Genomic DNA, 22,266 nt, shown 5'->3' on the forward strand with positions numbered 1-22,266 from the left:
AAGGCCCAGAAAAAGGAATATTCCAGAATATTCCTAGGAATTCTAGAGCATTCTAAACAGGGTGTATTAAGCCCAGTAATATTTGGTAAAGCCCAATAAAGAGGCCCAATAATATTTGAAAAGCCCAATAGAAAAAGCCAGGCCCAAATCCAATTAGGATTTGGAAAATTCAATTTTAGCCCTAAAAGATGTAAGGACCAATGGAGAAGGCTAGAAAAAGACCAGAATCCAGGTCGAGATCCAGGTCGTGAATCCTGCCCGAAATCTTTCGAGCAGACACCCGAAAATAACGGGTAATAAAGACCAGAATTCAGGTCGAAATCCAGGTCGTGAATCCTAGTCGAAATCCTTCGACCAGGATGACAAGGCTGACCCCTATTTTCGACTAGGATCCAGGTCGAAATGTCGACTAGGATCCTGGTCGAAAAAGGGCTGGAAATCTGAAAAATCCAGAAAATTAGGGAAAATCCCAGAAAATTAGGGAAAATCCCAGAAAATTAGGGAAAAATCCCTGAAAATTAGGGAAAATCCCAGAAAATTAGGGAAAAATCCCAGAAAATTAGGGAAAATCCCAGAAAATTAGGGAAAAATCCCAGAAAATTAAGGAAAATCCCAGAAAATTAGGGGAAATCCAGAAAATTAGGGAAAAATCCCGAAAATAAGGGAAAAATTCCTGGAAATTAAGATAATTCCTGAATAAAAGGAAAATTCATTGTAAATGTGTAGGTCGCTCCACACTTTACGGAAAAACGAAACCCTGTAAGGGAACGAATAGACTTAACTTCTGCGAAACCTAATCAATGTTTCCCAAAAGTTGGGGGGCAAATGATAGGGATAAATAAATTATGATTATATAATTAAATACTGCATTAATTGTACAAGCTGTGGTCTGCTAGGCCCAATAAAAAGATATATGATACTCAGACCAGAAAGGTTAAGCCTGATGGACCAGATCAGGCCTGATGGAATAAAAAAGGCCCAAAAGCCCTGATTATTAATTAATTTCGTAATTAATTAATAAGGGAAAAATCAGATTTTGAGAAGAGTCCCGATAAGGATATAAATCCTTAGAGATTAGCCTCAAGGGGACCTAAAAGGATAAGGAATCAGTTTCCTACTATCGAGGACTCCAAAGTCCATTCTAATTATGAGACTTGCCCACCAAGTCTCCTATACCAAGTCCAATTCAAGGACTCCCAAAATCTATATAAGGGGCCTCACCCCACAAATCAGAACTACATTTTTTGGCTTGATTCTCTAATTCACAGAGATACGTAGGCATCTCGTAAAGGCAGATCGAGCCACGAAACACGAGAGCAGCCATTAAAGGCCTTGAGCTCCCGAATCTTAGTAATAAATACAGCAAATAATAACCTTAGTTTTTTATCCATAACACTTATGTATATTATGAATTATAATAATGGCAAAAAATATGTAAATTTATTCAAAAACCCTTTTGAGGTGTAATGACTTATAATTATGGAATAAAATGACTTGTGTTATTTTTAGTATTCATATCTGAGACTATAAATTTTGGTGTGTGTGTATATTGTGGGGTCATAGTATGCAGTAGTTGGTTGACTGTTAAGATTAAGTATTGATAAGGGAAATGGAACTCGTGACAACCCGAATCCCCGACCCCGGATTTGGGGGTGCTACAGAATGGTATCAGAGCTAAGCGTTATAAACCTCAAAGATGATGTGACGTTAAAATAATAAGTTCACTAAGATAATAAGAACTCTTGCCAAGTTCATAATCGGACTACCTAATGTAGTACTGACAGTTAAAACCCTTATGGGAACCCTTATAAATATCATGATAGAAGCATAGTTCGTTATCGTATATGGTAGCGGGACTCTGAACCATGAGGTTGAGGAGCAACAGTGCGATGATGTTTTATTACTTATTGGAGATCAGATTTTGGATCTGATAGAGTGTCCTAACAAGGGACCGGATGATGTTCATATTGAGGATGTAGCGGTTGAGGATGTTGTCCTAGAAGGGATTATTGCTGAGAAGGATCCCGTGGAGGATCCTGATAAGAATGAATAAAGGACCACTGAGGAATTGATAACCATGGTTAGGGCGACTACCAGAGGAAGGATTGGCCGGTCACTACCGGAGGTTCGTTCAAGTTTATAAAGATAGTAGCCCCTTTAACGCGGCTTACTCGTAAGACTGAGAAGTTCGAATGGACAGAGAAATGCGAGAACAACTTTTAAGAACTGAAGCAAAGATTGGTGACAACCCCTATGTTGGCGTTGCCGGATGGAAAAGGAGATGTTGTGATGTGTAGTGACGCTTCGCATAAGGAATTAGGGTGCTTCTTATACAGCACATCAAGGTAATCGCGTACGCGTCAAGATAATTAAGGGAATATAAAATTAGATATCCCCACCCATGATCTTGGGCTCATAGAATTATTTTTGCCCTAAAGATTGGAGGCACTACTTGTATGGAGAGAAGTGCGAAATTTACACAAACCATAAGACTTCTGGTACATTTTCACGCAGATAGAGCTCAACATGCACCAGAGGAGGTGGTTAGATCTAATCAAGGATTACGATTATGAGATTCTTTATCATCCAAGAAAAGCCAATATGGTGGCTGACGCCCTTAGTAGAAAGGAGAGACTCAAGATGATAATGTCTTCGGAAGAATTGGTAAGAGATTTCGAGAAAATGGAAATAGAAGTGAAGGTAACCGGAGCCAGTATTGAAAAGCTGTTTGAGATTATAATGCAGCCCGAATTATTGGAAAAGATCATTTTGTGCCAAGAAAAAATGATGAATGAAGGCAGAGATCCAATGACGGGAGAAGAGATTAATATCGAGAAAGATGATAAGGGAATAATGAGGTATTCCGACAGAATTTGGGTTCCAAACGTTCAAGAGCTTAAGGATGGGATCTTAGATTAAAACCATAGTTCAAGGAATAAGATTTAAGACAAAACCTGAATGTGATAGTCAGGGAGGTCGCCAAAAAAAAAGGAACTCATAACATAATAAAGCGGAAATCAAGGATTTTAACGTATAAAATAACCCCGATTATGGGAGAAGGATGAAACATTTCATAATGAGAAAACAGAAGTCGAGCAAGATAGGAAGAACCAGGATGGAACTTCTATTGGGAAATCCATGGATCTGCCTAAACAAAACTTATACTATTATCCCCAACAACCACCCTGAGGAAACAATGCGGTGAGAAATATTTTAAGGACCTTTAAGCCGCTAAGCTCTCAGAGTTCCAAGGAACAAGCTGACCCAGTCGAGGCAAGAGCCTGGCTAAAGGAAATATGGGAATCATTTGAGATTCTAAATGATTGACGAATCACTAAAGACTATTTTTGTCACTTACCCTCCTAAGAGAGAGGCCACCCGCGGGTGAAAGGCCAAGGAAGGCACGGAGCCAGAGGTTATAATAAACTGATTAAAGTTCAGTCAATTGTTTTCGGGAAAGTACTTCCCAAGGTTATGGAGGTAGTGTAAAAGCTTTAGAGCCATAACAAAGGCGGATGAGTACGATTAATTATGAATCTAAGTTGTAAAAGTTGTCAAGATTCGTTATGAGGAGACAAATCCAGAATGACGGGATGTTTGAAATCAATGCTTATGTCGTGTTGGTTCATGTAATGGTTGTAATAGAAACGAAAATAAAAGACTGAAAGGGGAAGGAGTATAAAGGGATATAAAGGAAATTGAGTTGAGAAGTGATAAGGGAGTTAGGTATGGGAAATCCTAAGAAACCCTTGCAATAAATATAGAGAAGTGTGTCATCATCAGCACGATGGTGACTGATCATGAGATAAATTCAAGGTCGAAGGCGTAAGCGATATGTATAATTAATCCCCTTTAAGTTGAGAGTATTCGATGAAAGTTTGAGATAGACCGATGGATTAATAAGGAAACACAGATGAGCTGAGGAGACAGGATAACAAGATATTAGGAAAATGGGATGAAGGAAGTGACCTTCAAGAATGGGAAGTGTATGTAAGACCTGTGACTTGATGCCCAAAAAGGGAGACACCAAGTTTAGAAGATATATCAACATTGAGATGATTGTTGAGATAAACAACAAAAGTAAATGAGGATTTAGTAAAAAGAAGTTCACGTTGAACATGACCAATATCTTCCAGGACATCCCTGTTATCATTACCAAATCAGGCAAGAAAAGTGGATAACTATTGTTATCTTTTGGAGGCCACATGGATTGACCTCGGTTTGGAAAAGGATGTTACCATGACACTAAGTATAGACTATCGAGGTGGGAATGATTGAATGACATACCCTTGTCAGGGATATATGAATTGATTTATTAATGGAAGAGTGGAAGTACCTTTTAAAGGTGGAAATAAGGATATAACCGCGATAACTTGAGATGAACCCTAGGGGAATGTATAAGGGTTGGCATTTCACCCTTAATAGGGACAGTATGAGTTTTGACAGTATGAAATTGGAAAGGATTAAGGTAACAACAACCTTTAAGGATCAGTGGAGAATTTTTTTCAGAAGTATATAGACAATGGTTCTAGTATTAGTAAATGGTATCTTGATATGCCATGTACCCAGGGTGTACCTGATGAAGGATTTAAGGATAACCTTAGAGGTTTTATAAGGAGAAAGGTAATATTCAAAGTTCTCAAGAATAGAAATTTTGATAAAGGAAATATGACGTAATTATAATAATGCCAGGTGTGGCACGTGTTGAACCATAAGAAAGTATAGATTGACCCAATGAAGGTTGAGATTGGTGAAAACAAGAAGGACCCAAGATAAGAGACGTCCTAAGTATGATCGAGAGTTAGTCGTGATAATGTTAACCTCTAAAGACCGAGGCAATAATTTATGGAAAAATGGTGATTTTTTTTCTCATCAGGAATTAAGAAAAGCATTTTCACATAAGAAGTGATTGAAATGAGGTAGAAAATTTAGTGGTAGGTGGTTAAAATGACATTGATTATAAGGAAATTTTACTATCAGGAAAAGCCAAAGAGGTGGTCGACACTTTAAGTGTAAGAGGACAATTATAGGCGCTCGTGCCAGAGGAATACAGTGATGATGGTTAAAGCCGTGAAGGTTGTATTATGGTGTGAAAGATTGACATTTCTTCTGATGATTGTGCGATACTCAACCGTAATAGTAGTTTGGTAAAGATTCAATTCATGTTAATCATCGTGAGCGGGCTATCTATCTTTGAAGCTCCTATCTCAAGAATAAGCCAGGACCATGTTTCAAAAAGGACTAAACAAACCTTTAAGTTAAGTCTTCTATTGAAGGCATATGATTAAGAATGGTATTAACCTGCTATCGTTGCTTTGAGTGAAACTCTTCTGCAATTTTATCTGCTTCATGTCATGTATGTATGTCAGGATTAGGAGTGTTCTTCATGAATCATGAATGGTGATTATGTTACCTCCTTAGAAGTATTCGATACGATATGTATGGACTCCGTATGGTTAGCTATTAAGACTTCATGGAAAACAAATGACTACCGTAGGTCCATGGTGGACTATAGTAATGCATCAACGATTCTATGAATATTTAGACGATGACAACTGTGAGAGTTGTAATGTAATGAGCGTTGAGATTGAGAACCACTAATCGGGTCATGGTGATGTATGAGTAATCATCATTAGACTAACTAAGGCGATCATTTACCTATGATATATTTATTCTTTCTTATCGATAGAGAGTAGTATTACTATACGAAGAAGGTTACGGTAGCAATAGATTCTAGTAACGATGATGTCTAGAATGAAATCCCAGATTTTTATTTCAATGTCGAGGGAATTTCAAAGATGATTGTTTTTTTAAGCTCGAGCAAGAGCATGGGTCCATAGAATGATGCACAGAATTACAAAAATATTTAGGCATGTGAAATACGATGCTATAATACTTGATGTTGATATATATACGTATATGTTTTGTTCTCCTATGACAAACCTCTATAGTTCAGAGGTAGATTCCAAGCCAGATTTTTTGTGGCAGTATATTTTATATATATACAATTCTCTTCAATTCATTCTTTTTTCTCCTTTTCATTTCATATAAGCTAAGAAGAACAACCCTTCTAGAAGGGGATGTATTGCCGAATGACTATCTATCTGGTGTGATAGAAGCCTAGTAGGATACCATCTATTGTTTAATTGCTTGTCAAGTACTAAAGGCTGACCACCTTCTGTACTAACTATGTGATGTAACAAGTGTTCATGATCATAGTGATCTCTCAATAAAATCTTTTACTTCTATACGATGGATAAAGTTTTCGAAGATGGAAGCAGCTAGAAAGGAAGTAGTATCAGTGCGGTGGTATTCCGAATCTAACGCGTTCGTGATACTAAGGTTGAAGCAATTATTAAAAGGTTATAGAATGCTAACGAGCAAAAGTGTAACCAGTATGGTATTATGTACGACAGATAGTAATGACTATGAACTGGAAAAGAATGGGTATTGAGAAGAAAAACCTGTAGCGCAAGAAGCTATGATGAGAGTCTGTGCGATAAACTTGAAAGAAATTGGAATGATCACTTAACACGGATTGAGTTTTCTTACGACAATAGATAATATGTCAATATCGAGATGTCGCCTTATGAGATCCTTGAGGGAAGACAATGTCGATCTCCCTTATGTTAGGATAAAGTTGTAGAGCGCAAGATGCTCGGACCAGCAGTAGTCCAAAGGACCAGGAATATAATAGATCTAATCAGAGGACGGCTGGTAGTAGCCCAAGATGGACATAAGAGGTATGCTGATTTGACTCGAAAGGACAAAGAGTATTATGAAATAGGGGACCTAGTAATGTTAAAGGTATCCCTTGGAAAGGATTGATAAAGTTCGGAAAGAAAGGAAAGCTAAGTCTACAATTGTTGGACCCTTGGAGATATTAAGACATATTGGGAAGTTAGCATATAAGCTAGCCCTACCCCCAAACCTGTAGCAAGTTCATAACGTGTTCCACGTATCAATGTTAAGGAAGTGTAATCTGGATGCTAGATAATAGGGGCATATGAGCGCATAGGCATGCAACCAGACGTAACCTCTATGGAGCAACCAGGAAGGGTTATAGATCGAAAAGGAACAAGTGCTTAGAAGAAGGGTTATCGTGCTAGTCAGGGTTTGTGGCAGAACCACAATATGGGAAAATTGACTTGACAGTTAGAAAGTGCAATGCTAAGAAAGTATCCCTATTCATTTTCTATCTGATTCCGGAACAAGATCCTTTTAAGGAGGGGAGACTGTAATAACCCCAATTTTTGGAATTTTTTAAACCCTGATGAATAGTAACTTTTGCTGACTATGCTGATTAAGAAAAATTATCAGACCACGCTATATAGGAGTACTGTCATAGAAATTCTAAGATCGTATTAGTATTCCATAAAGTAAATGAGTGTATGTAAAAGTCGCCAGAATTCGAAACCGGATACTTTCATTTTTTACCGAGATTCCACCAGACACTGAAGGAAATTAGGCTGAAGGAATAAGAATTAAGGATTTAAACTCAAGGTTTATAAAAGGGGATTAAAGAAGGAATAAAGGATATTAAGAAGGATTTATAGAGCCCCTGGCAATGAAACCACGGATAAGTTCCCTTCGAAATGATCAACGAGAATGAACAATAAACGAGTCGTAAAATAATTAAAAGACTAAGTAATGCAAGAGGCAAGGAGGAGGGTCAATTAGTGCAAGATTAATGCACTTAGTTAACATCTTAATATAAGGATTAAGCTTAAAAAGATGCTTCCACCATAACGATGAGACAAGTGGCAAGGATTATGTAAGCTTGATGACATCACCATGCTTATGTCACTTTCCACTAACTTAAACCAAACAACTAGTCAAGTAAATATCCTAAAATCATTTCATTTCCACCACAAGTTCAAGTCAACACAAGCTCTCATCTTCCTCCCCCATTTTTCTTCTCCATTTTCGGATTTTCAAGAACACCCAGGGAAAGAAAATTTATATCTCAAGTTCTAGAGCTTCTAAATTCATGAAATTTTAACCACGGCCCCTCCATATCATGGGTAAGCTTCGTACCAAGTTTTAGCCTCATCCATTTATTTTTCAATTTTATAAAAATGTTTGAAGATGATGATGAATAGTGATTTCTAAAACTAACTTTCTTGTTCTTGATTTCTTGAATGATTCAAGCTAGATTAAGGCTATGCAAGGACTCTACTAAGCTTAGTAGCCACTCTTACACTTCAAGGAAGGTATAATATCTTCTCCCTTTTGTGTTTAAGCCATACCATGAGTTTTAAACTTGATCTTTAAGAGTTCTTTGATGATGGTTTGATTTAGAGAAGTTTATGAACTTTAAATGGATGTTATGAGTGATTATGTAAAGGGATGATTGTGAGGAGATTGTTTTGGTGTATGATGAAGTTAAAAGGCTGTTTTGGATGTTATAATGAAGTGTGTTGATTGTTGGTTTGGTTTGGTATGGAGGAGGTCTCGTAATAAAATTGAAAACGTTGAATTCATAGCCGTCGTAATGCCCGTTTTCCTTAGACTGTTGTACATGAATCTCAGACCAGATAACTCACTGACCAATCTGTAACTTTGCCATTTTTAGCTAGATCGTGTCATAACTTCATTTTGGTATGTGGTTCGCTTGAATCCGATGTACGGTTTAGGAGAAACGACCGTTTTAAGTAACGGCGTTTCGCGAACGAACCATTACCCCTCGCTTTACTTTGAAACCTTGGTTAAGGCCCTTAAATGACTAATTGGAGTATGAAACAATTATGTAAAGTGGTTAGGCAGTTGGTAGAGTACTCACGAAAGAATCGCCTTAAAATTCTTAATGGTTAATTTATTAAAAATGGTGGAGCCGAGGGTACTCGAACGACTTATGTGATTCGTTAAGCGTAGGAGTGACCATAAGCGAACGTTAGGGTTCAATTGGTTAAAGTCTAGTTTCTTAAGCGACCGGGGTTTAATTCCGACTTATGTTGTTGTTCATAGGTTATCGGACCCACTCTAATCTTAAGTCTATCCGGGAACACTCAGGCAAGTTTTCTACCCGTTATACTGTTGTTGTGATGTATATATGTATATGCATTATCTTGTGATAAGTGCATGATTGTTATTAGCAAATCTTGCGATATATTGGAGCATGATGATATGGTATATATGCATGTTTGTTTCGTAATCTTGATATCTAATTGTTGATTCAATTGCTTATAAGTTGCATAATACATATGCTAGAGATAAGCAGTAGTTGTGTATATCCTTAGTATAGGGGACCCAAAGGTGAACATTTTCTAAACCGGGAGTCATGTTCCCGAGTATAATATATATATTTATATATATATATGAATAGTTTTCAAAACTATTAATCGAATAAGGTTTATTCGTTAACTTTATTTTACTTAATGAATATTATTTTGAATATTCATTCGAGGACTTATGACTCCGCTTATTTTACTTAATGAATTTTATTTTAAATATTCATTCAAGGACTTATGACTCCGCTTATTTTACTTAATGAATATTATTTTGAATATTCATTCGAGGACTTATGACTCCGCTTATTTTATTAAATAATATTCTTTATTTTATTAAAGAATAATGTTTCGATAATCAAACTTATTTTCGATTATTCAAATAAAGATCGTACTTTCGTATAAGTATATCTTTGGTTAATTATTATTATTCATTTCAAGTATGAGTTTTAAAACTTCTACTTCAACTATTTTTATAAAGATTATCCTTTATGGGAATATTATTTAAACAATAATATTCAGATATTTTCTAATATATTGGGACTGATCTATTTTATTAAATCAGCATTACTCCAAATATTCTTAAAAATGTTTTCGAGTCTTCAAAATGATTTTAAAAGTTAGAGCGGATCCCAAAACTCGTTTATAGATTTAAGATCTTCCTTTCAAAGGGGATTTAAATACTCGCTTAAAAATCTGAGGGATCCAGCTCCGTGATGTATTTTTATATTCGCAACAAGGTTGCTGTTTTGATAAAAAGGGTTTTTGATTGCTTACCCAATACTCAGGAAGTAAAATTCTTGGAATGAGTTTAATCCATTAACAGGCATCGCCTGGGAAATATCGGTGAGTTTTCATTTCCAACTAGATACGGCTTCTTGGTGAAGCCGTATCAACGAGTTGCTACTTGGGGAAAGGGGGGACGAACTTTACGTTTCAGAGTCATGGATTTCATCTGAACTAGGAGTGGCATAAGTGGTCGAGTGGCGCCGGCCCAGCCTTATTTATTGGCCCAAATGGCCCGGAAGTTCCGCTAAGATGGTCCATTCCTTAGGAGTCCAGCGTTCGATTGACAAGTAAATCCGACTATTCTCCTCTACATGTAGAAAATGATGGGGTTGCACTACTGCGACTGATCATCGTGAGTGGTCTTCCTGGCGCGGCAAACTCCCGTAATGAGTTCATCATCCAATTGGATATTTCTGCAATACTACCCAGAGCACTTCGATAGAAAAGCTACGGCTGGGCGATTGTTGAGGGTTGGCAGGGTCGAGTTTTCAAAATGATGTTTTCATCAAATGAACTATCTCGTAACTACATTTCATTTTGATGATATTTCAAAGATAGATTCTATACAAGTTTTGTCATGTAGCTTCATCTATGGGATGAACTATTTATACCTTGAACGGTGGTAGTTCAAGTAGTATTCAGAAAAAGATATAAGTATATTGGAGTATCGTGTAACTTCATCTTTTCAACTTATATCTAGTTAATGATTATCTTATGAATGACAAAGGTTTTCAGAAAAACGTTGAGACAAGGTTCGATATATGAGATCACCTTGCAACGATATTTTTTATACGGTTATAAACTGGAACTCTGTGTATATTATACATGTCAGAGGATTTCAAAGATTTTGAAAAGTATATATATATATATATATACTGAATATTTTGCGACTTGGTCGCGTTAAGATATCAACTTGGTTCATTTCTTCCTGACCAAGACTTTCATGAGTACTATGAGAATACTCATATATTGTTAATTATTATATATATTATTTCGGCGGGCTTGTTGCTCACCCTTGCTTTCTTCTTTCATCACACAACAGATAGAGAAGATGAACAGGACCAAGCTCCCAATTTGTGAGCGGATAGGAAACGTTCCGCAGTTTCCTGTAGGCGTTGATACCGTTGTGGCTGAGGTAGGAACTACCAATAGGCTAGGCTTTCAACTTTTGATGTACCAGACTTATGTATATTATGAATTGTAATAATGGCAAAGAATATGTAAATTTATTCAGAAACCCTTTTGAGGTGTAATGACTTATAATTGTGGAATAGAAGGACTTGTGTTATTTTTGGTATTCATCTCTGAGACTATAACTTGTGGTGTGTGTGTATATATTGTCGGGTCACAGTATGCAGTAGTTGGTTGACTGTTAAGATTAAGTATTGATAAGGGAAATGGAACTCATGACAACCCAAATCCCCGACCCCGGATTTGGGGGTGTTATAATAGTCAGAATACATTTTGAAGGCTATAAGAGATCTATTCAGAATCTCTGGTACAAAGACTTCTCAGTATATACCAATGATTACTGAAGATGATGGAAGAGAAATTCCTATGCTGAAGAATTCTGCTAAGGTGGAAGTTATTTTGAAAGGAAAATGCTTATGTTATAATGAAAACTCTTCACATCCTAGAGTTATCAGACTTGGTGATGGACTTGAAAGAACATCAATTCAAGCTCTCAGAACAGCCATTTATTAGATTGGTGATTGTAAAGATAAAGAACTGATGCAGGACAAAGCACAGTTAGTTGAAATTTTGAGGAAAGCTGAAGACAAGCTGGTAAGAGATTTTTTTAAGAATCATTATGGATTCAGATTGATCCAATGAAGTTGGTAAAGCTAAAAGTACTGTAAGTTGTAGTTAATAGTCTTATTAAACTCTTATTGTATTTGAACTTAAATGTTTTTGACATCATCAAATCTATTAACTTGTATATTTTGCACAATTTACAAGTTGGGGGAGATTGTTAGATATATTTGTGATGTCATGTCTAATATATTTCATGTTTAGTTTTCAGATTTTAACAAACAGGAAATATCAGTTCTTACTGGAATCAGTACTTACTGGAAGTCAGGACTTAATGTCATATTAGGACTTAAGGTCATATCAGAACTTAAGTACGGGAGGACTTACAGTTAAGGAAGGAAGCTGATTTACAGGAAAGAAGATCGAGACTAATACAAAAAGAAGATATGCATGGAAATAGTTAGAGGACTTAAAAAATTGTATAAGATATCTGATTGATATATTTTAGGAGACTGAATTATATTCCATATCAATTAGAAGTTATCTTGTAACTGTGTACTATATAAACACAGACATAGGTTTACACTATATGTGTTATCATTATCGAGAAGATCATACATTGTAACCTAGCAGCTCTCAGATATTTGTTCATCACTGAGAGAGAACAGTTCCATTGTAACAGAGTTTATTATATCAAATACATCTGTTTTCTGTTACTTGTGTTCTAAATCGATTTGATTGTATTATACACTGTATTCAACCCCCTTTACAGTGTTGAGGTTCAGATGGTTGGACATCAGGATATAATGCAGTGTATATAACTGGATCATACATTATTAATGCATGTTTGACAGATAAAGGAATTCGAAGGGGTCTTAACACAGCCTTCTTATTATCAGTAGATAATAAGTCATTAAAAGCTCTTTTAGCTAGTCTAAATGGTGAAAGTGATTCACTAGCTAATTGGGGCTTATCAGAACAACAAGTACTATAGATAAGCTAACAGAATCTAGCAAAATATACAGTATTCCTATCTTCTGTCATCATATCCCCAATAAAGCCTAAAACAACACTTGCATAATCAAAATCAGTTTGATTAATGAGAGCATACCCGATTTGTTGACCGAGTATGGGAATAGCATCGAAATTAGAACATTTGTTGGCAAAGGGGTTTGTAATGCGGTCAAAGAAGAAACTCCATTCCCTCCTTATATTTGATCTCTTCAATTGACCCAGCTTGGCCAATGTCTTTTCATACCCCAGACTGGCCATCATATTTTGAAGAACTGGCTCCTCAACAGTTGAATAAACGCAGTTTTAGGCAGATGCAGTGCTTGTCGAACAGTAGCCAATGTCACGACATGCTCATCCTCCCATGTTGAAAAGATAATACTTGGGGACCCTTGAGCACCACCATCATCATATACTCCACTTCTCCCAAACTCCAGCACTTGGGTTCCAGAGATTACTTCAGGTTGGGTTAAAGCATCCCAATATCAGAATTAGCGAGAAAGTCCTGAATAAAGTGAAGTTCCGATGGAGCTTCAGCCTTGCTAAGAATAGACGAGTAGTTGTTGGGAACAAACTTACCTCCATTAAAAATCACGTCTTTTGGTGCCAACTTTGTAAGAAATTAAGTGAGAAAATATGTTGTGCGAAAGGTGTTTGTGAGAATGCCTGTAAGAGAACGCTTCAGAGAATATTAGAGAGAGAGGGAATAAAAGAGATTAAGAATAGAAAAGTGAGTAAAAGATTAGAAAATCTTTTAACCCCTATATATATACTCTCTCCACTCAACAATTATAATTTTGAAGCATGAGATACACTTTACACCTGGCAACATGTGAACAGTCAAGAAACAGTTAAAACAGGAGTTAATGGGCACATAAAATAAGCAATAATTACCGTGCACATGCAGTTTTTCAGGACAAACACATTAACCACTAACCCATAATGATTATGACTGTTTTTATCTTACCCAAATATATTCTGATTTAAATATGACTATTTCAGATTTTACCACAAATAAGTCAATTAAAGAATAATGCCACGTAAGCATCAAGGATTCCATCAGGATTTAATATCAGAACTTAACTTATATCAAATTTTATCAGTCATCAGAATATGGCTTCTGAACTCAACAAGTGAATATCTTTTTCTGTTATTCTTCATACAAATATTGACTTGTTTTCTTCAGAGCTTAATCATCAGAACTTCCATCAAAATTTGTCCTCAGAAATTATGCAAATGACACTTAACTGTTTGTTAAAAACAACTTAATCACCACAGTAATTTTCATCATTTATATGGAGTGAAAGTGTGTGCATGTAGCAAAATATCAGATAAAGATTAAAGTCTGATAAACTTCAGTACATCTTAGAAATAAGGCATAACTAAGAAAAGTGCTTAAAATTTGTCATCAATTATGAAGTCTACTATAGAACAAATTTATTCAAGAGTCCACCTCAACTGTTTGTGCTCATTTTATGCATCTTTTGAAATTCCTTTTTATAGTGGCTTCTCAGTGTAAGTGAGTCACGACTGCTTATTAGAATTTATGCTGTTGTCAGAGTATTTCTCCAGTAATCAGAGAATGTGAAAAGTCACCAAGAAAATTTATTTGCTTTTCTAATGCATATTACTTAATACCAGCAATGCACTTGGGTATTCCCTTTCACATATTTACTCTAGATCTCAAAGGAGTACCTGACTTTTCTTTTCTTTTCTTTTCTTTTGATAAGTGAGGCTTATCAGCATTTAGTTCATCCTTAAGATTTACTGACATCAGAATCTAACAGATAAGAAGCAATAATCTAGTTTGTGACTTAGTAATAAGATACACGAAGTAAACTTGACTAAGCTCAAAATCAGAATTTGCTTGTGTTAATGAGTTTCCACATAAACAACTAATTCAAACATGGGATTTCTAGTATGTTAAAGACTACTAGGTCAATATCTAGCACAGTTATCCTCTCTGGATTGAATAGTCACAGAACATTCAAAACACTATCAGAGTTTAAAGATCCACATCAGATAACAATCAGCATTTAATGAATTTCAATTTTAAGCACAAATTATATGAAAGTAAAATAATACGTAAACACTGATCATAAAGTCTGATGCATGAGAATAAAAACTAAGCAGATTTAGTGAAAGAACCTGAAACTATTCCAAGTTCATTTACCAGTCTTGTAAAAGTAGCTTCACATAGTGGTTTTGTGAAGATATCTGCTAGTTGTTGATCTGTTGGAACAAAGTGCAATTCTGCTGTACCTTCCATCAGATGTTCCCTTATGAAATGGTACATAATGCTGATGTGCTTTGTCATTGAGTGTTGAACTGGATTACATGTCATAGCAATAGCACTTTGATTATCACAGTAAATAGGGATTTTAGAAAATTCTAACCCATAATCCATTAACTGATTCTTCATCCAAAGAATCTGTGCACAACAGCTTCCTGCAGCAATATATTCTGCTTCTGTAGTTGATGTGGAAATTGACTTCTGTTTCTTGCTAAACCAAGAAACCAATCTGCCTCCAAGAAATTGGCATCTTCCACTAGTGTTTTTCCTGTCTATTTTGCATCCTGCAAAATCTGCATCTGAGTAACCAATTATCTTAAAATCTGATTCCCTAGGATACCACAATCCTAAATCAGTTGTACCCTTGAGGTACTTGAAAATTCTTTTTACAGCTATTAAGTGAGGTTCTCTTGGATCAGCCTGAAATATTGCACAAGGACAGGTAACATACATGATATCAGGTCTGCTTGCAGTTAAATAGAGTAAAGAGCCAATCATACCTCTGTAGTTAGTAATATCTACTGATTTACCAGTATCCTTATCTAACTTGGTTGCAGTGGCCATGGGAGTGGATGCAGTTGAACAATCTTGCATTCCAAATTTCTTCAGTAAATTTCTGGTGTACTTGGATTGACAGATAAAAGCGCCTTCTTCATTTTGCTTGACTTGAAGGCCCAGAAAATAGCCGAGTTCTCCCATCATACTCATTTGATATGTAACGTTTGTAAATATTATGATATTATAAAATCTATGATGTGGCATTACTGTGCAGTATTGTGAGTACATAAGTTTCTAAATATTGCTTTCCAGCGATTATGTGAATTAAGTAAATACAAATATATTTTCTTTCGTGACGATTCGAATATTCGTACAAATATTTGGATATGGAAATTATGTGCTTATACGATTAGATAAATTGGTATAATGCCAGATTATATTTTTTTTTACAACTTTATTTGCATTAAAATCTAATTAAATTGTATTTTTATGTGGCTTGTTATAGAAGTATTGTTATAAAGAAAATTCTTTTAAAAATTATTTTTATTCAAATTTCTTAAAAATACTCTTATAAAACTTCTAAAATCTTAAAGTAATTTATGGTATAATTTTTGTGATTTATGGAATTGTACTTTATCTATTAAAATTCTTTCTTTTTAAGCTTATTTTAATTCTAGAAAAATGATTACTGGATTACTAATGTACCCTTGCATGCAAAATCCCTTATAATAGAGACCAAGGATAGGACCGTCATTTCCAACCCCACTCACTCACTTTGACCAAGCAATGCACTTATCTACCCTTGCATGTAAAATGGCTTAAGCTTGTAGGAAGGGCATATAGGTCATTTCTCAATTCCACTACCACTTTAACAAATCAAAAACCAAAAACACAAGCTACTCTCTCATTTTTGCACACCTACTTCACTCCCTCCCCTCCCCTTTCTCTCCCTCTCGGCCGAAGCCACCCCTCCCCCTCTTCTTTCATTTTTTTTATTTTTTCAAATACTTTGATCAAGGAGCTAATTCACTCATATTCCCACATTTATACTTGAAAAAATTGTCTCATAAAAGGTATGTTTTATTATGTGTTGTTGTGTTCCTGTAGCCAAGATTTAGGCCTTGAATTCTCATGAATTTAAGGACTAAAATCATAAGAGCTTTAAGATATGGACTTGATATGATCTTGGAGAAGTATTTTTACTTCAACTTTCGAAGTCATAATCTTGTTCATAGCATTTGGCAATGATTTATTAAAAGAGCCAAATGTATATGGATTGTTCTTTAGAAATTTCTATGAAAATGACTTTGCATGTTACTTATAAAACGTTTTTACTTCTAAAAATGATGAATTATAATATTTAAACTCTTGAATGCTACGTATTTCTTCAGTTATATTAATTTTTAAGACTTGCATGTTAGTTATAGCCCTTGTATGTTGAAATTTACCCTTACATGTTGATATATAAGCGATTTTAGACTAGGAAACCATACTTATTTGTTTTGAGCCTTGATACTTGATTTTTATGAGGTGCATGCCACGAATTATGTGTTAAAATGATAGTTTAATTATGTCTTGATTAAAAGAGATTAAAATCAGTAGGTGTCATGATGTTTTCATGCATGTGTAATTCGAATTTTTGCTTTAAAATGACTAAGTGATGGCTTGTCTTGTGAGGTGTTACTTTACTTGTCCTTATATTTGATTGCATGCTAAATAAAATTGTAAATCAACCTTGTGCCCTATAGGTCAGTAGGTGTTAGCATGATATTAGGTTTGGTTGTTGGTTTGTTCTTTGGCTTTGAGGGTTAAGAAAGGAGTTAAGGTGGAAGAGATGCATTAGTCCTATTTGGACAGATTTTAGCACTGGAAGTTTAGGTCATTTTAGGTATGCATTTGTGAGGCCTTGTTAGGCCCAAGTTCAGTGGATTTAGGACTTGGTATTTAATTGAGTCCAGAAGCTGTAGATTGGGTAAAATCATGCATTTAGTTAGGTGCACAAGCATAAAACCGAGAGGAACTCAAAACAGGGCAGATTTGGTACAAATCCATATTTGACCCATTATAACCATATTTTAGGATAGGCATTCATTGGAACTTAGTTTATAATAGTATAAAGAAGTCCTAGGAAGCTTAAAAAGTTATTAAAATCAGTAATTGAACAATTTAAGTGAGTTTTAAGTTGGTAAAAGTAAGGCAGTTTAGAAATCAGGGAAGACAGATTTATGTCAATTTCCACTTGAGGCCTAGGGAGGCCCAAGTAAGATTTTTGAGGCATTTTAACTTTAAGGGTTAGTTTAGAGTCTTAGGAACCTCAGAGAGTTGGTTGGAGTGAAGGCACAAGGTAGAGATACCCCATTTCCACCAAAACACACGAGAGTCGCCATAAGAGTTGCATTAGGAAGCCAATGAGGAATGCATTGTGTTTAAGTGCTTTATGAGTGAGGCCTTGATGTCAAGTCAAGTTTGGGAGTTTCATTATGTCATAAAAGTCTGTAGAAACCATAATTAAGTAAAGGCCCAAGGTAGAAAAGTATATTTATGTCGAGGCACACAAGTGGTGCCGAGGCATGCATCGGGAAGAGTTTAGAGTATGCATTAGTTTGTGAGTCTTGTGAGGTGAGGCACAAGTGTGCCTTACTGAATTTAGATTGTGTTGAGATCTGTAAAGAAGGATTAAGAGTAATATTCTTGTTGATTAATTGTTAAAAAGGATAATTGCTTGAGTGATTAGGATCTAAGTGTACTATTGTCATGCCTTTTCTTGCTATGTGTTATGTGAAGCATATATTACTTGTAATTAAGTGTGTTAAGTATATATATATATATATCTGTATGTATGTATGTGTATATATAGTATACGTGAAAGGGTAGTTAGCAGGAGTTGTGACGAGGATACTATTTATTATAGGTTCAAGTAGGAGGCCAGGTTAGGAGCCCATAGATGATTCCATTCAAGTACTCAATAAGCGTAGTTCAGGCAAGTGAACTCTCAACTTATCTTTATAATTCTGTTTCTTGTGATTGAACACCCTGTGAGTGTATGACTATCATTTAATAACATTGATTAGTCCTTGACATCACTCAATAATTGGATCTTAAACTTAGTTAATCGCTTAAACTTAGTTAATCGCTTCCATACTTGAATTAACCCCTTTTTCCTCACATATTACCTCGTATCTCTGCGAATACCCCCTACAAATAGTTCCTTAATATATCCAGTGGAACCTAAAACCCTCATACATTAGATTTATTTCCTTTGGAAACCCAAACACTATTATCATCCTCTCATTTGAACTTTGTCATTACCAACCCCTTGTTATATTATCCTTGATCAAGAACCCCTTTTAAATTGAAATGAGTTATTAAAAAGGAATTGAATGATAAGATAAGACTGAGGCACCAGTCACTGTTAAATTTTTAAAACCTCAGTAGCAGGGAGCCTGATGGTTTTATATGGCCAATGTGTGCCGAGGATCCTCAATGGTTGTGAATCACTGGTTATGTGGTTCAGAGCTTTGATGTGGGCTGATCACCCCTCATTCCTCATAGCGCTGTGTGATTTCAATTCCATTTACTTGTTAAAATATTGAACTTTACTTGAAAAATTTATATTGTTGATTTACCTTCACTTACTGTTTTATTGAGCATATGATGAACTGTTGTACCCTATTATTCACTTGTTGAGCGTTTTGCTCATTAATATTGTTATTAATGTTATCCCTTCAGTTAAACCCGAAGATGCCTCGTTTCAAGCATATCGCACGTAAGAATTGTGGTGGTTCAGGGTATGCCTACCGTCAGATATTGGAGCAGGTAGGGAACTGGTTGTTCCCTAATGTTTAGAGAACTTTTGGGAATTTAAAATTGGCAGATGGATTTGACTTTGGATATTAGACTTTTGTATTATTAGTTGTTTAGATGTTGTTCAAACTCTTACTTGTGGATTCGGGGACTTGGATTTATGGTTCTATAATATTAATTAACTAGTTGTAGTCCTTTACTGCTTTGTTTATCTCTATTACTATTATTGCTTGTTACTATTAGTGGGTCCGCCACAGTTTTGGTATCAGAGCCACAGGTTTGAGTCACTGAACAACATAGGATAAATGAATATAAGATAGGAATTTAGAGAATAGGATGAACTTAGATCATTTGGGTTTTTGGGGCTTTAGAATCTATAGGTTTTCTGACCCTTTTATTTATAACCGCGTATATATATAACTGATTGTCAGGCATCATCCCCATCGACTCCCGGATTCCCTTCTACTGTGCCATTCTCCCTGTACGAACAAATGGTAATTATGGTTGATCGACTGGAAGGCGAGAACGCGAATCTTCGGCGTAGGGTGGATCAGTTGTACCGCGAGAACTTTGATTGTCACGCCCCCAACTTAAACAGCAAATTAAATATAACTATTACAACACTTTAAAAGAAGAATACACAACCAACTCCAAGATCTTACAGTTTAGGGTTGGGAACAGCCCAACACTACTAACTATTACATCTGATTAAAAGTACCGAGTCCTCACACAACCTATTATTACTTATTCTACCTGAGCTCGAACATAAGCATCAGCATCACAGGTCTTACGGGCAGTCTGCTTGAATCTAACCATAGCTGCTAGCTGTAATATCAGGGTAAAACAAGGAGTGAGCCAAATGCTCAACAAGTGCTAACAGTACGACACAAAACATAAATCGAGATATACGTTGAAGAATGACAATGGAAAGACATAACCAAAGGTAACGGGAGATAAAACTATGTGAGATGGCATCATTTTGCTTGTATCAAAATAATTTTAAAATCATGTCTTAATCAAAATTATTTTATGACGATACGGATTACAGCCGGTGATCAACCGCGAAGTAATCCCGAACCTCGCTGGGTTCTAAAACATTAACGGGAATTCCTAGGCAACTTTTAAGCCTAATATAAGTGTGGAAAGGACTCGCGTCTCAGTCCAGATCCACTATTCAAGGAAAACATTTATCCCTCTTTGGGACTGAAAACCCATATTCTATTTATTTCAAAAACTGATGCCGAATTATAACAAAATCTCTTTTAACAGTAAACATTTTTATTAAGGGATTATAGATCAACTCGAAACATGGGAAATATGGTACTAAATTTCAGGGCCATGATTTACAAAATTTTACTCTATTAGGGTAACCAAAAGGTTTTCATATGTCAGAACTTGGACAGGAAAATTTAGTGAGACTAATGGATAATATAAAGGGGTAATGCCAAACTGGGCTTAAAGCAATGGTTTCTCGTCAAGGTACAGGTGTTGGATCATCAAGAAGATAAGTTTCATGAATACTATGGGTGTTAAGGTATGAAGAAATGATTCTTTAGCTTAGGATATATCAGAGTTGTCAAGCTTTAGGATAAGAAAGAGGGGTATCAATCAATGAGGGATCACTTTGATAAGTTTCTGACTTTCAGGGTTCAAGGTAAGGTTCTATAGGGATTCAAGTATCAGGATGAGATATCAATACTTAGGAATTATCAGCATGTTAATCAAGAGGATCAATCAAGTAATATATCAACTCTTCATTTTATCATGGCATTTAACTATCATGAAGAGGCTTTTAAACTACTTGCAATACATACTCGAGGGTTCATGGCATTTCTATATAATTCAAAGATAAATGAAAGATACGCTTGATTTAAAACATATCAAATGACTCAGGATAATTGCATCAATATATATATAAACTTTTTATAGTAAATACGAAGGTCAAGTTGAATCACTTGCCTTGAGAAAGGCTGGTCTGGTCTGACTGGTAGGAGCAACTGGAGCTTCACTCGACCTTTATGGCAAGTTTTCCCTCGTCTCGAGATCCTACATAATAATAATAATCCTCATTATAATATATTCTTACCATCTTAACCTATTTATAACTTGAAATTAAACACGGATGGCACTTAGGCCTATACGCACTTAATTTTATATTCACTTTTAAATTACAAAAGTACACACATAGCCACATATTCACATATCATATATTAACACCAAATAACACCATATATACCATAATGCAACACTAGGCTTGGATGATCTCGACTCACATCTTAAGTCACTTGGTCGCTAAACTAGACAAGGTCTTCTAATTTTGGCTTCCTAACTTGATGTGCCTTTCCTAAATTATCCAAAACCTATTGACCCTCACTTGTGCCTTTAGCTCTACTGACCTTATATCATCTTACAACTATGGTGGTCGACCTAATACTCACTTCTAAGTGTTCTAAAACTATGTGATAAGTGAAAGCGCTCACTGGTGCAAATTTCAGAATGACAACTATAGTTTCTTGAGTGCATTAGGCACTCTTAAACTACAAGTTTTCCTTCAAAACTTTTACACAAGACTCTACTGACCTAAGGGCATATCACAAACTTGATGTGGCTCAAGGGCCTGGCTTGGGCCTTCTTGGGCCTAAGCTAAAAGTCCAAGGTTCCCCTGTTTTTCTGGGCAGAAAACGCCCTGACTTGAATTAACTTGTGACACATGGTTCTAACTCATATACTATGAAATATGGTTGGAAAAACTTCTCTAGCACTCTCTCTAACTAAGGCCCAATAGGGCCTAATGAGGGCCTACCAATGACATGGTCAAACCTTCCTATTTCTAAGTTGCAACAAAACTGTCCACTGCTGGACAGATTTTGTTATTCTACTTGTGCACCTAAC

The sequence above is a fragment of the Apium graveolens genome, chromosome 6, assembly GCF_009905375.1.
Source record: "Apium graveolens cultivar Ventura chromosome 6, ASM990537v1, whole genome shotgun sequence".
NCBI lineage: Eukaryota > Viridiplantae > Streptophyta > Magnoliopsida > Apiales > Apiaceae > Apium > Apium graveolens.